Raw genomic sequence first — 17,012 nt, 5'->3', positions numbered from 1 at the left:
GATCTTTAAAAGAGTGATTTGGAAGACATCATATTTGCCTAGTGTTGAGGGGTATTTTCTCAGAAGATTTTCTGGGAAATCATATTATGTTTAGATGAATAGGAATTCCATGACCATACCAACTGATTAGAGTTATAAGATGGTTTAGAGCTCTGCTGCATGGCAAAACAGAAAGCAGCCTGGAAGTGGTCTTAGATAATCTATTCAATACATGTGATTAAAAATAAAATGCTGGCCAGGCGCCATGGCTCACGTTTGTAATCCCAACGCTTTGGGAGGCCAAGGTGGGCAAATCATGAGGTCAGGAGTTCGAGATCAGCCTGGCCAACGCAGTGAAACCCCGTCTCTACTAAAAATACAAAAATTAGCCAGGCATGGTGGCGCGTGCCTGTAATCCCAGCTACTCAGGAGGCTGAGGCAGGAGAATCGTTTGAACCCGGGAGGCAGAGGTTGCAGTGAGCCAAGACTGCACCACTGTACTCCAGCCTGGATGACAGAGCGAGATTCCATCTCTAAATAAATAAATAAATGTTAAGAAAATAATCAAGAAGTCACATTTAATAAGATTTAGGGATTAGACCAGATTAACTCGCCCATTGGATCAAGTTTCTACTTCCTTTCTAGTTACAATTTGATAAATACTGTTGTATTAGTTCGTTTTTGTACTGCTATAAAGAACTGCCCAAGACTGGGTAATTTTTAAAGGAAAGGTATAATTGACTCATAGTTCAGCATGGCTGGGGAGGCCTTAGGAAACTTAAACAATCATGGCAGAAGGCCAAGGGAAAGCAAGGCATCTTCTTTACAAGGCCACAGGAAGGAGAAGAAGTGAGCAGGAGAAATGCCAGACAATTATAAAACCATCAGATCTCGTGAGAACTCACTCACTTTCACAAGAACCCCATGGGGAAACCATACCCATAATCCAATCACTTCCCACCAGGTTCCTCCCTTAACACTTGCGGATTACAATTCAAGATGAGATTTGGGTGGGGACACAAAGCTAAACCATGTAATTCTGCCCCAGCCTCTCCCAAATCTCATGTCCTTACATTTCAGAACACAATCATGCCTTCCTGACAGTCCCCCAAAGTCTTAACTCATTCCAGCATTACCCCAAAAGTCCAAGTCCAAAGACAAGGTTAATCTGAGACAAGGCAAGTCCCTTCCACCTAGTAGCCTGTAAAATCAGGGTTTGAACTGCACAGGTCCACTTATAGGCAGACTCCCAATAAACGTTACAACCAGTATGCCTGCTGTTCTGCATCCTCTTCCACCTCCTCTTCCCCTTCTGCCTCTGCCACCTCTGAGACAGCAAGACCAACCACTCCTCTTACTCCACATGAAGACAATGAGGATAAAGATCTTTATAGTGATCCACTTCCACTTAATGAATAGTAAATACATATTTTCTTTCTTATGATTTTCTTAATAACATTTTCTTTAGTTTACTTTGCTATAAGAATGCAGTATATAATACATATAACATAAGGAATACGTGTTGTTTATATTATCAGTATCATTTCTAGTCAAAAGTAAGCTGTTAGTAGTTAAATTTTTGAGGAGTCAAAACTTATACATGGATTTTCTACTGCACAAAGTGATCAGTGCCCCTAACGACCAACCTCTGCATTGTTCAAGGGTCAACTGTAATGACTTCAGAATAAGTTAATAGGTAACTAGGCAATACTATTCTAGTGGTAGTGTAAATATCTCTACAAAAGGCGCTAAAGAGACATCTAGATAAAAAACTGAAGGAGAATTTTCATCCTTGGAGGAGGTTGTACATAAGCCCCCAGCGTTATGGAACGAGATTCTAGATAAGCTTATCACTCTGAAAATGTGATCCTGTGTCTGCTTCCCCCACCAAAAAAAACCAAAAAATCTTACAAACATTGCTGTTTTCAGAATGCCTTAGAAGCTAATTTATTCTTAGAATGTCTCGATTTGAGCTTGTACAACTGTGTCTCAGAGCAGGTAGGAAGTAAGCTAGACTCCTAGAGCAGTCCCGGGATAGGGCGAGAGCAACAGAGGTCTTACTACACTGTGAACAGCTGTAGAACAAATTCTATTCAAGGTAAGTGGACAAATCCTGTAGTCCATTTACCTACTTGTTATAGAGGACAACTATTAATTGATTGCATTGCAGGTGAATTCTTTGTATAGCTCTCATATCTAAAAATATATTAATAAGAATTTCTTCTTCACTGATTAAGCGAAATCTTCTGGAAGTCTTCATTTGCAAAAATGTGATTTCTGATTTTTTGGTTTTGTCAGAACAAATTCTTTTCATAAAATTAAAAGTCACTATTATTGTGATTCTGGTTAGAATGATGTGTTGAAATAATTGTATAGTTGGAAACTCTCAAGTACAGCTTAATCCCACAAGGAAGCAAGTTTAATTTGTTTACTTTCAAGCTAGATAAACTCTGGAAGTCAGACATCTCATTTAAAGTCTAATAGGGATTTTTTAGATTGCGGTTATTGATTTTTGCATTAATAAGAGTAACTTAAGAATATAAATGTAACTGCTAACACACACTCTTTTACAAAACTATGTGCAGGTCAAATTCTATAACAGACCAGTATTGCCATCATCAAAATCCTGAGTTTTTAAATCATCAGTGTCCTCCTGATTTGGGGAAAAATTAATGAGTTGAAAGTTGGACCCTTATTCTCATGCCATTCTGTAGGCCTTAATCTTATGAGGATATACCCTGTCAAATTAATTATAAAATTAAGTTTTATGGCCAGCATTCCAAAATATCAGATAAAGGTTTTTTTCATTATTTTTTAGAATATGTAGATATCATTTTGAATTTAGATCTTTGTGGTAAAAACTACTGATCAAAGTCATATTCGATTGCTTTTTTAGAATTCTTCTTTAGATAGTTTGATCTTTGTGTCTAGTATTTTACAAACTTCTCTTTCTTTTAAGTCTTTCAGATATAGCAATTGGGAAATACACCTTTAGGGTCAGGTGAATTCTTTATTTAGCTTATTTAAAAATAAATGTATATACTGGCTTGAGAAAATAAGGAGCTAATGAAAAGTTTCTCATGCCTCAGAAATAAAAATAAACCATCTGGTTACATATGAGCTCTCTTCTCACAGACTCATTCTCCTCCAGAAGAGGTGGACTCCAGCATCGTGGTCGACCCTTTCCTTCTCCACTCCTCACTCTATCAAAATCAAATAGACACTTGGACACAGGAAGGGGAACATCACACACTGGGGCCTGTTGTGGGGTGGGAGGAGGGGGGAAGGATAGCATTAGGAGATATACCTGATGTAAACGACGAGTTAACGGGTGCAGCAAACCAACATGGCACATGCATACATATGTAACAAACCTGCACATTGAGCACATGTACCCTGAAACTTAAAGTGTAATAATAATAAAAAAAAACAACCTTTGTTTTCCCTTTGGCCAAAATAATAACCTTTCACTCAACACAGGCTATCTAGGACATCTAGAGATTTTACCTGTGTGTTTTAAAGAAAAGAAAAGAAAAAAGAAAAGAAATGTATTATTTTGGGGTCAGTGTGTTTTACTGGTCAGTGTTGGATTAATTTTGAAGTGGTTTAGAGATGAGAGAGACAAGTAGTAAAGGACCTCTGTTATTTAAATTTGGTAGTAAATAAGTCCCGTATTTATTTGGCTCTGGATCAAATATGTGTTTTGCTTTTTTCTCTCACACTTTTTTTTTTAAATCAGGCACCCTTCTGAGCCATAGTAGGCTCAGACACTCCCCCCCCCTTTTTTTAACTTACATGAAAACAAGTTTAATTATTAGAGAAGTAAAGAAACAAAATCATGGCTACTCCATAGGCAGAGCAGTCTTCTTTCACACATTTATTCTTTTTATGCTTCCTAGCAGGAAATTACAGGAAAGTAAATCTCCTTCTCTATTCTTTTTATGTATTTCAATGTATGTGCTTTGATGAGATCTTATCATATAACAATATTTTATTTTGTACATTCACCATAATATTGCAACAAGGTTTTTATTGATAAACTAGCTTATCCCTATTGTCTGGCACCACTTGCTACTATTGCCAGTTCTCAAAGAATGCAAACTAATTTTAATATTAGCTTAAACAGAATACAATTAGGAAAGTAAATGTTGCCAAGAATACAAATAATATGCTTCACAGCTGAAGATAAAGAATTTTTGTTATATGCTGATTTGAATGGATCATATTAATGGTTCATTTTTTTGGCATTGATTATAAAGTTCCTGGTAATTACAGTTGACCCTTGAACAACATGAAGGTTAGGGATGCCAACCCCTGTGCATTTTAACTTTTGACTCTTCAGAACTTACCTACTAATAGCTTAGTGTTGGCTGGACACCTTACTAATAACATACACAATTAACAGATATTTTGTATGTTATATGTATTATATTCTGTATTCTTACAATAAAATAAGCTAGAGAAAAGAAAATGTTAAAAGAATCATAAGGAGGAGAAAATATATTTACTATTCATTAAGTGGAAGTGGAGCATCACAAAGGTCTTCATCTCCATTGTCTTCCCATTAAGAAGGCTGAGGAAGGAGGAGGGACTAGAGGAGGAGTTGGTCTTGCTGTCTCAGGGGTGGCAGAGGCAGAAGAAGTGGAGGAAGAGGAAGGGGAGGCAGGAGAGGCAAGCACACTGGTATAACTTTATGGAAATGCATTCTAATTTCTGGCTTTTTTTGCTTTTTCATTTCTTTAAAAAAGTTTCTGTATATTACCAATTCTTCCACAATTTGGTTTAATTTTTCATTGAAGGGTCCACGTTATAAAACAAGTCCAAAGTAGTCTTGAATAATCAGAGCCCTTCTGCCAGATTGTCCAGTATCAAATTTGTTTTCTGGTACTACTTCTTCTTCGTCTTCCTCCTCATTGTTTGGCATGGTTTGGAAGCACTTATCTCCATCAAATCATCTCCTATTAATTCCTCTGGTATTTTTATTAACTCTTGAATTTCTCCAAAATCCGTATTTTGAAACCTGTTATCCCCACCAACATTTTTTTTTTTTTGGCATAGCCACAGTCTCTATCATTATTTCCTTGATTGTCTCTGTCATAAATCCTGTGAAGTCCTGCACAACATCTGGCACAGTTTTCTTCAGCAGGAATTTGTTTTAGACTTCATGGCTTTTACAGCTTTTTCTATAACAACAATGGTATCTTCATTGATATAATCCTTCCAGACTTTTATGATGTTCTCTCTTTTGGGGATCCACAGTGTTGACAATCCTTTCCATAGAGTACTATGTGTAATAAGACTTAAAGGCCCTTATGACCCCCGATCTACTAGCTGAATTGGAGATGTTGTGTTTGGGGGCAACTAGACCACTTCAGTGCCTTCGATGTTTAAGTCATGGGGTTCTGGGTGACCAGGGGCATGGTCCGATATCAAAAAACTTTAAAGGGCAGTCCCTTACTAACAAGGTACTTCCAGACTTCAGGGATAAAGCATCGATGGAACCAGTCCAGAAAAGGGGTTCTCAGTGTCTAGGCCCTTTTCTTGCACAACTAAAAGACTGGCAGCTGGTGATTATCTCTTCCTGTCAAGGCTCAGGGGTTAGCAGTTTATAAATAAGGGCAGTCCTAATCATAAACCCAACTATATTTGCATAAAATAGTAGAATTAGCTTATCCCTTCCTGCTTTAAATCCTAGTGCTGGCAGGAGAATCGCTAGAATCCAGGAGGGGGAGGTTGAGATGAGCTGAGATTGCGCCATTGCACTCCAGCCTGGGCAACGAGCGAAACTCCATCTCAAAAAAAAAAAAAAAAAAAAAAAAAAAAAAAAAAAAAATCCTAGTGCTCACATCTCTTACTAATAAATGTCTTTGTGGCACTTTTTATTTTTTTCATAACAGGGCACTTTAGTCTGCATTAAAAACCTGTTTAGGCAGATATCTTTTCTCCACAGTGATATTCTTAATGGCACCTAGGAACTCATCTTCTGCCATTTAGTCATCAGAAGCTGAGTCTCCTGTTATCTTGACACTTCTTAAAGCCAAACCTCTTTCAAAAATTATCAAACCATCCTTTGCTGGCATCAGATTCTCCAGCTTTAGACCCTTCACCCTCCTTTTGCTTTAAATTGTCATATTATATCTTCATTTTTTCTTGAATCATAATGGAGGCTATAAGTATGTCTTTCTTATAGAAATCCTACACCCACATAAAAGCTGCATTTTCAGTATAAGAGAAAAAGTATTTTGCAAAAAGCGAAAGGTTTTTGTGCCTGCTGTCATAGCTGCAGTGATGGCTTCCTGAATTTTCTTTTTTTATAATGGTTCTTATGCTGGATTCATTTATCTTGAAATGACAAGCATCCTCAGCTGCAGACCTCAGTCTACAGTACATATCAAGCAATTCATCTCTTTATTGTAATGTCAGGACTTTTCGCTACTTCTTGGGAGCACTTCCAGCATTGCAAGTGACATTTGTATAGGTCCCATGGTGTTATTCAGGGTTTATGCTAAACATGAAAAATACTTGAAGATATTGCACTAAACATGAAAAGTACACGAAAACCTCAAGAAATAACTTTTTACTGTGATACACAATTTACTATAGAGACTAACTGCTCACTTGGACATGATTAACCTCACACATTTTAAGCAGTATTTGCAACACTTGAGCTCATCACAATAATAAGAGGTGGCTACAAAATTATTATAGTAGTACAGATTGTACTACAGTTAATTTTATACACTTATGATTTAATACTGCATATCTACCTTTGTTTACATTTCTCTCAACTGTAAATGGTGCCACATACAGTCTGTGTTTGTGTGCATAAATTTTGGTAATCTTTAACTTTTTATAATAGTTTTTTTTGTATATTTATGGTAGTAAATAACATAGACTAGTATCTATGTATATTTTATGTGTTTATAACATACCTAACTTTTTCTTAATTTTTTCAATATTTTAGCCTGTGTGGTTCATCTGCAAGTTTTTTCAAATTGTTGCAAATCTCTAGAAAATTTTTTTGTATATTTATTGAAAAAAATCCGCATATAAGTGGACCCATGGAGTTGAAACCAGTGTTGTTTAAGGGACAGCTGCACTTCTAGGGTGGTTATGTATCCAGAGAACAATTCAGATCTGCCTCAAGTTGGAATAATGTGTCTAAAGATGCAGCCAGAAATTCTGCTAAGGAAGTAAAAATCAGCCAAATCCTAGCTCATGCCACTTTAGTAATGCCTCGGTTATGACCTAATGAGTATGGCTCAGGAGTCCATTTCTTAGAAACTGACTGTCTGAGGATGCCTAAACTAGAGTAGTACTTTAGGACAGTTATTGAAGGATAATACTTTCCTACATAATTAAAAAAATTTTAATTCCTTATAGTAACATATAAACTTTTTAAATTTTTACATGAATCAGTTGAAAGTTGCTGAGTTGAATATAACAATAGTTGAAGCTGAGCTGCCAAAGAATTCTCCATGTTCCATATTTCTGGAGAAATAGAAAAGGTGAATGCATTTTCATATAAATTTTTACTTTCTGTAATTTTGATTAATTTTAAATTGCTAAAGAAATATTTAATGCTGTTTCTTGAGGAAGAATATTCTTTTTGAGTTTTTACTATAAAAAGCAAACCTTTGACTTTGTTAAAATAAATGGAGACCACGCAAGTGAGACCAAGCAAAGGCTATTTATTCAGAGCTTACTGTATAGCAAGGGAGTCAGCCACCGTCATGTGTGTTTGGCAAAGACTCAAAAGCAGGTAGGGAAATTTAAATGATTTTTAGTGGAAAAAAGGGAAGATTTACTATATGTTCAGATATGGCTGGTAATCTTCAGGTGGGCTAAACTAGAAGCAGGGTATAATATGTGACTGGCTGGTTAAGGGAGGGGAGGATATTTGGCTTGGTCTGGTTGGTCCTACATTGAAAGTGGGTGGCACGCAAAAGTGGGGAAGCCAGCAGTCATTGATTAAACCCTGTTTGGGGCTGATTGCTACAGAGGCTGTGGTTTTGCTTCCCGGTCTGGCTGCTGCAGATTGTGGGTCAGAGTTATATATTTGTATATGAGCTGGCTGTTGTCTGTTGTTTATTTTTACAATTAGTGTCTCAACTTCATGTATTGACCCAAAGGAAAGTGGCTTCTAAAATCATCAATCCTATTATTCTTCATGAAGAGCATGATTTTTTTTCAAGGCAAGTTTTTTTAAATCACAAGGGAAACCAAATAATCATTAATAATATTTATTCTTGTTCTCTAGAAATAAGGAAGAGCAGAAAGTGTGAAATCAGTTTTCAACTAAACCCTACTTAGGCCCTTTTCTTCAATTATGCAGTACTTATTACTAAATGATTGTGTGTTATAGTGATTTAATATTAGGCATTTAATGCAATGAAAAAATGTTCTAACATGCTTTAATGCCCTGTGGATATTGTAATTAGAATTTTGATTAATGACTTAAGTAGATTTTTTCCAAATTATAATTAAATGTTTCTTACTTTGTTGTTTTAAAAGATAGTTGGGTAGGTATCCCCTTCATTCCACCAAAATGTCTCTAGTATTAATAATTATGTAAATCTTCAGATTCATTACAAGAAATTTAGATAAAGAGATTATTTTTAAAAGACCTTGGAAGTATTACAGTATGTTTTTCTAATTATCTCAAACCTTTGACTTACTGAACTGCTTTTTTTAATACTTACCTATTCATTTAGTATCTGACTTAGAGTGCAGTTGTAAAAAGAACCTTAAACTTTAAATTTCAACTCCAAGCCATTGGATTTTGGTTTAACATAAATAAACTGTACAAGCATTGCCTTGAGTGATTCACAGCAGGAAACATTTCTGGAAGAGTCATTGTGCTAAGGATGGAATCATTGCAATAGTCTTGAACCCCTGGGCATCTCTAGTCACAGTGAGAGCCAAAACCTGAGAGGGAGAAGAGAGGCCTCCTTTAATCAGCAGGTAGAATTCCATTTGAATGAACCTGGAGGGACCACAGAATTGCTATATTAGATCTAAGTCTCTTAGAATTGGAAGCCAAATCCTGCAGAAATTTACAGTGGTAGGCGTTCTCATATTATAGACAAATCTGTATCCTCTAGAAACAATAGAGGATTTTTTCCCCCTCATTCCAAAGCAGTGGAGAGAGTAACTTGATTTGACCTTCTGCCATGTATGCAGTATAAGTGGGTATTAATAAAATTTAGCTTCTGTAAATATTTTTGACCTGCAGGGATTTATAAATTGTTATAATTTAGGAATGAAGAGTCTTTGTTAAGACTTATACTCTGGTTGTTAGTTAGGATATATTGATAGGATCCTTGCATCCGTGAGCAAAAATATATATAATCTGTGGCCTAGAATATGGGAATACGTTTTATGTATATAATCGTTATTAAAATGGGACTCTGCCTGTTATTTGAATAATGGAGAAACTACAGTTATAATTCTTACAGATTTTCTGGTAGACCTCTGTTGAGAAATATTCACGTAATTTAAAGAAAAACAAGGTGCCAAATAAAAAAAATTAGCTTTTACAATTACCAGTAACAAATGTAAATACAGGTGGCGATAAGTCGGTCTCCATGTGGCTCAATGCAGGAATAATAGCTCCAATTACTGTCACAAATGTTTGTAATTGTATCTATTGCTGCCAGACAATAAATGCTTTTTAATATAGTAAGGCCATAAATGTACATGCTGCTGTTGTTTAAACAAAATACAATTTTCAGCAAATTTATCCTTGAAACACCTGCTATAATCAAAAAGAGGTGAATGCTATTAAAATAAACTGCCTAAATTAACTAGACACACATACATTTTTAGAGCAGCTTGTGTGATTACTCAACTGCCATGACGTCTCAGAGAACGAGGGGAACTATTCACTGATGGACTTTTACAGACAAGCTTTCTTTAAGAGAGACTACATAAAACAGAATGTTGTTTTGGGCTGTTGTATTTTTAAACAAGTGTTATTGTGTGGACTTAAAGTTGTATTGCAAGGTCAGCTGTTTGTTTGTTTCATGTGGATCCTGGACAGGTATCAGAGTTGTGGGAATATTGTGCTTAAAATTATACATGTAAAAATACAGTAAAGGGGTGGAGAAAAACCCAGCTATTCTTAAGCAACTGAAAAAGATTTTTAGTTGCTTCTGTCATAGTCTTGTTGAACATTCAGGATATTCTGTGTTTAAAGATAGTTGATGATGCCTTCCTTCCTGTTTACCCTGAGTGTGATAAATGTTTCAACTGGATCAGAGAAAGGTTCCGTTTATCACAAGTTGAAATAAAAGAATGACTGTTTTTGCTTTAGAGATCACCGTAAGTTGTAACTAAAGAGCATCAAGAGTGGTAGCAGATTTTAAGGAAATAACCAATAGACTTCATGTTATATAAATACTGCAGAGGGAAGTTGCTAATGCCTCACTGTTGATATACCTCAACTAGATATTTGTGATTGAAAGCAGTGAATTAATACACATTGATTATAATTAAAATTTCTAGACTACCTAAATATTTTATGATTGCAAAGAATGATTTGTTTTTTAAAATTACTTAATATGAACTATGAATTGAAGCATAAAGCCTTTGTCGTATGGACCTTCCTATAAAATGTACTTTTTATTGGCTTGACTCATTTTTCTAATCAATTATATTAGAGTAGTTCTATCCCTGAGTTTTATTAAAAATTTCTTAATATTCTAACAAATTTTACCCCTATGGTTTTTATCCCATTTATTTGATTTTGTTTCCTTCTACCAAGTAACAATTTATGTTTCTTGGTTTTTCAAATATGCAGGAGTTAACTCTTGTTTTTTAGAGTTTTTTGAGCTGGGAGGAAGTGGGGAGTTTTATCAGTATGAGATCCAAGTTTTGGTTCATACATTCCTGAAGTTGGGAGTACTATTGGGGTCACCTGTTCTGGTGTTCCACTGTGGTTACTCAGCATCTTATAAAATAATTAAATTCTGATTTGGCCTCTGGGTGTTCCCACATTCTCACAGAGGCCTGATTCACTCCCTGTCTGACTTGCCAAATCTCTTCTCTTTGCTGGTAACTCCTTCTAAAGCCTGGAAACTCTCACACAGATCGATGTGGCCATATGAAAGGGGTGTTAATGGAGTAAGCATAAATAATAGGTCTGAGTCAACATATGAAAACTCTTTAGTAACAGATGGTAGTTTGTAAAGATAGCCTTCGAGCGTGTTAGAAATGTAATTATTTCACTAAAAGGTATTATATTTAGAGATTATAGATCTCCAGTTTCAATTCTGTGATAGGTAGGTGTGAGAATACCAGTGATTATCATAGCCTTCCTTACCGATGATGTACAGTGTTTTATTTTTCTCTACAATGAGATGAATTTCTAGAAAGCAGGAACATCCCTGAGGAAACACATATTTCCAGCGATCATGATTATTCCCACATTGCCTGCAACAAATACACCACAATATATACCACACATAGATACTTTTTTAAAAGTAATATGTGTAGTTCTTTAACACATAAAAATAAAAATTATGTTTTACACCACAAGAGTGTACCATAGAAGACTTTAAGCTGCTGGCAATGGAAGAAAAAAATGTCAGATTTAAAAATTTAGGAAAGCCACATTCTATAATTATCCTGCAACCTAATGGGCATTTTTCATTAGAAAAGTTATTCAATCTCATTTTTAAAAAGTTATTTAATTGAATAGACAGTCTCACTCTCTTTTTTGCTCTTTCTCTCACACATATACACTCACTTACACAAATAGATACACAAACGGGGGCAGTAATGAAATGAGAAACTCTGCGAATGAGAACAAGAAGGGATTGCAAATCTGCTTGCGCCAAGTGGCAAAAAGAGAATACAGATAATGTTCTTTTATTAGGGAAGGGAGGATTTTCTGTGGAGGAGAGAAATATGCTGCTCACATCCTTGCAGAAAGCATGATAATTTATAGATTTTTGTCTGAGAAGTATTTCCTAGAGTAAACTTAGATATGTGCACCTCCTTCTATCACGGTATTTTCCTTGCCCCTTTTACTTAATCTGATTTTCTGCCATTCAGATTTGCAAAGAATTGTTGACCCTAGATGAGTTTTTAGACATGTCACAGGAAATCTCAAGACTTGTCACTTTTGGAATATAGCTCTCACTTGGCCCTACCTTTCTACCACTGCAACTAAAATTAAAAATCTAATAACTGAGTCTCTCCCTGTGGTTGAAATAGAGATTTGTTATCCAGATCCCCCAGGGCCTTGCTGCCCAGCTACAGAAAGTATGGTCAGCAGACAGCCTCTAGCTCTCCACTCTTTCAGTGGCAGATTTGCCTAACTCAAGGTCTCATCCTTCCTGCATCTGAGTATATGTGAGTTATTTCCAGTTTGGGACTATTATACATAATGCTGCTATGAAAATTCTTCTATATGCTAAAACACATATAGAAGAATTTTCATAGCAGCATTATGTACACATTTCTACTGGAATGTACACATTTCTACTGGAATTTCTGCTAGGAGTGGAATTGCTAGGTCATGGTGTAAGTATGTGATCAGCTGTAGTAGACCCTGCCAAATAAATTTTGAAAGTGGTTAAAAATTATATTCCTGCCAGCACTGTATGAAGTTCCAATTGCTTCATATCTTTGTCAACATTCAGTAGTGTTTTAATCTTTTTTATTTTAATCATTGTGGTAGGTATGTTATGATATCTCATTGTCATTTTAATTTGCATTTCCCGGTTGACTCATGAGGTTGAGCCACTTTTTCATAAGCTTATTTAGCTTTTGGATATCTTCTTTTGTGTTTAGCCATCGGGCCATCTGCTTTTCCTTTTGATTTATAGAAGTTCTTTATGTATTCAGGATATGAATCCCTTGTCAGATACGTGTACTGCAAATATCTACTCTAGCTCTCCTTTTCCTTTTTGTATTATGATAAATAGTGACTTAATTTTAATATATTCAAAATGATTTTTTTGGAGGGGAGCAAGTGTGGCTAATACTTACGTTTTAAGAAATCTTTGCTTACCCCAATATTATGAAGATATTCTCAGACTGTTTTCTTTTTTAAGCTTTATTGTTTTGCCCTTCAGAAGATTTGCAATCCATCTAAGTTTGATTCTTGTGTATGGTTGTGAGGTAGAACTCAAGACTTACTTGGTTTTCATATGTATACACAACCAACCCAGACAGTTTACTGAAAAGGTTATTCTTTCACCAGTACACTGCTTTGTCATAAATCAAGTGAGCATGTATGTGTGGGTCTGTATCTGGACTCTGTATTTTATCACTTTAGTCTATTTGTTGTTATTTGATACTATTGAAAATGGTTTCTTTTAAATATATTTTATGTTTATTTGTTGCTGGTATATAGAAATACAATTTTTTATGTATATCTGTATCTAGCTGTGTGTGTGTGTGTGACTTGTTAAATTCACTTTAAACAGTAGGCCTGTAAGTTATTTTGACTTTTCTGATTTATAATTATGTCATTCGCAGATAACATCAATCGTCTTTCTTTGTGAGCCTTTTGTCTTTTTACTTTCTCTTGCCTGCTATACTGGTTAAGAACTGTAGTCTTATTGTGGGTGTAAGTGGTGTTATCAGGGAGAATGCTTCCAGTATTTCAGTTTCACCATTAAGTATGATATTATCTTTATGTCTTTTAGAAATATCCTGTAGTAAATTAGGGAAGTTCCCTTGTGTTCCTTGTTTGCCAAGAGGTTTTGTCATGAAAGGACATTAAATTTTTTTCGAATATTTTTTTTCTTCATCTCTTGAAATGGTTATACAATTTGTCTCCTGTCCCCCCACCTTGTGTTGAATTATATTGATTGATTTTTTTGGTGTTAAACTAACCTTGCATTTTGGAATAAATGCAACTTGATTATGATATATTATCCTCCTTACATATCACTGGGTTTGATTTGCTAATATTTTAAGACTTTTATGTCTGTAATTACAAAAGGTATTGATCTGTAATTTTTGTTTGTTTTTAGGGATCTTTGTCAGGTTTGGGTATAATGTTATGCAGGTCTCATAAAACAAGTTGGCAGTTGCTCTCCGTTTTTTTCTGTTGTATGGTAGAGTTTGTGTAAGGTTGTTAATTATTTCTTAAATGTTTGGGAAGATAATGAAGCCATCTGGGGTCTGGATATTTTTTCTGTTAACACTGATAATTACATATGTTTATCCTAAGAATGTTTTCAATTCATTTTTATTGCACTATTAATATATGAATAACCTTCTTGTAAGAACTCAAATATTACAAGTGAACTGAAGTCTCCCCTAACCATTATCCACTTAAAATTTTTAGGTATACTTTACTACATTTTATCAAGGAAAATGATGTTATGATATAGTGGTCATTGCAACTTTGGGCTCTACCATGGATAGACCTGTGTGAGTTTACAGTCTACTTAAAAATAGCTAAGTGTCCATTTCCTCATCTTAGTAGACATTTTCAGGGAATTATATGTGTTGATGTACCAGTAGTGCTTAGCATAGTGCCTGACACATACTAAGCATTCCATGAATGTTAACATTATAGTTATCATTATTAGATTTAGAAAGATCCCTGGAGGGATGTGATTGTTGAGGTACTACTCCATACCCAAGGAAGGAGAGAGAAAAAATTTCTAAGTAACCAAAGTAGATAACACAAAAGAAACTGTACTGAAGCTTTATGCATTTTGTTTGAAGGAGAGTCCTATAAATCCTTCTTTGGGACTTATTTATCCTTGTTTTAGTGATGGTTCTAGCAAGGTTATTTTATCTGGATTGTCTGTCTGCAGAAGATTAGAAGCAGCAACCTTTCCTCGTGTTCATGCTTTAGCAAAACGACCAGGATAGTAAACATTCATTTAATGTACAAACTTTGAATTGAGAGTTATGAGAACTTCTTGTGCTTCTTACTGAAATTGGGTGACAAAGAAAGGAAATGAAGGAGGCTGCTTGATGTAATTGAAAACCTATAAGAGAGAGAAAGGATACTTGGTTTCCTATTCATTTTGTGATTGATGATGTTAAAAAATCACACAACCTCAATTTGTTACCCGATCTGTGAAATGGAGGTATAGGATTTCTTTCTCATACGTTAGAGTGATCTTGAAAATCTCTAGAGAAAATGAATTCTGTGTTGAAACAATGGCCTGAGAAAAATGCAGATGTCTTAAATGGAGCCTGTAAGCGCCCTTGTAAATAGTTTTATATTCACTAAAATAAAACTGCAAAACAGAACATTGAATTAAGGTTTCACCGGTAATTATAATGGAATTGTAATTACCATTATAATTGTGGGCAGTGAGAATAGAGAAGGGTAGAGTCAATGTCAGATAGAAGTAACGTTTTTTGATGGAAAGTGATTCAACACACATCAGAGCCTTGGAGCTCTGCTCTTGCTTTTTTGCAGGGAGAAGCAAAAAGTGCGAATAGACCTCCATGAACTGCTACAGTCAGTTGTGGTCTGGTGAGGGTTTTTTCTGAGCATAGAGAAAAGCATCCCAGCACACGGGAAGGTGACTTCCTTGGCTTTTTTCTATCAATAATTCTTTAGCACTATGCCTCTCCACTCACAAAGTCAAACTTTTTTTTTTTTTAAAGAAGGTTTGGTATTTTACAAGTTGTAAACTAATGAAACCGATACATAGATGTAAGTTCCATTTACCATCTCTAGCTCTAGCTCATGATTTAGTTTCTCTTTTTCCTGCCGTTTCAGAGAGAAGCTTTAAGCATTGAGTTGGAGATCTAGACAAAGAAAATGCCTCTTCATACGCAAAGGAAATCTTTCAAGTGTTATTGTGTTGAAGTAAAACCCAGGGATCCTTATAGTCTTGCAAGTCACCTTAACAGCTGCAACTACATCTCATACTTTTTGATTTTATGGTATACTGTGAATCACCATCTCCAGATACTTCATCACAGTTTTTCAGTTTCTGAAGAAGGGAGATAGATAATATTATAATTTAGTGCTAAAGAATTCGGAGTGGGAAGGGGATCTATGGTTACAATGATACCTTTGCTATTTACCTAATAAGTGATAGCATTATACATGTGATTTCATGTGAGAGGATTTTGAAACATAGAAATTCTAAAGAAATGATATACTGTAGTATTAGTGTTCTCAATTCCGTTGAGAGAGAAAATATGCAAAATTGAGTGAAATATTCATCTTCAGTAGAGAGAATAAATGATGCCTAATGAACACGTTAGAGCACTTTAGAATAGGTGACCAGTAGACCTCAGCAAGAACTTGAATAGCAAAAAGAATTCTTGGTTTACCTTATAAATTCTTTGGTAGTTTATTTTATCCCCCAAAAAAGCATTATGTAATATGCGGAAAATACACTGTTTTGAGATTGCTTTGCATTTTTCAGACATAAAACTTTGCCAAAGTCAATTAGCCTATCTGATTCTTAGTTTTTCTCACTATAAAATACATATATGTAATTAATTTTTCTGCATAACAACCCCCAAATCACAGTGGCTTGCAATAACATATTTATTTTCACATACAATACATATCTGCTGATATCTGCTTCAGCTGCACCTCTGCTCCAGCTAGATTCTATGTTTCTTACTCTCAGACCCAGGCTGAAAGGGTAGTCCCTATGTGGGGCATGCTTATTATTATCATGGCTGAAAGAAAGAGCAAGAGAGCAGGTGAATGGATGTTTCTGACAGCTTCTGCACAATCCTGGCATAGACCATGTCCACCATCATTCCACTGGCTAAAGAGAACCACATAGTCAAGGTCAGCATCAATGAAGCAGGAAAGTGTTCTCGTCCCACAACCAGCCAGCAAATCTCATAACCCTCTTAAAGAGAAGGTAGAAGTATAAGAAGAGATGACAATATCTATTTATCTCTCCAAACCTTTGGGAGTCTCAAATAAAGGAAGTCATATAAAAGTGCATTGTAATCTAATGGATTCTCTACTAATGTAGGAATTACTCTTATTGTTGAACAGTTCCTTTTAATGTTATTTATTTCAGGGATCCAGATAGATTTCAAGTCCTTACATATCATTAAAACCCATTTCTTCT

The 17,012-nt window shown here is 35.3% G+C and overlaps 1 protein-coding gene across 1 annotated transcript in view; it reads left to right on the top strand.

Annotated features, from left to right (window-relative positions):
- IFT57 (intraflagellar transport 57) overlaps positions 1-17,012 on the top strand; it is a 60,213-nt gene that overhangs the window by 31,354 nt on the left and 11,847 nt on the right. The window lies entirely within an intron of this gene.

Source organism: Pan troglodytes, chromosome 2 (genome assembly GCF_028858775.2).
Source record: "Pan troglodytes isolate AG18354 chromosome 2, NHGRI_mPanTro3-v2.0_pri, whole genome shotgun sequence".
Taxonomy (NCBI): domain Eukaryota; kingdom Metazoa; phylum Chordata; class Mammalia; order Primates; family Hominidae; genus Pan; species Pan troglodytes.
The sequence above is the reverse complement of the archived record's forward strand: the minus strand, read 5'-3'. Positions and strand labels throughout refer to the sequence as shown.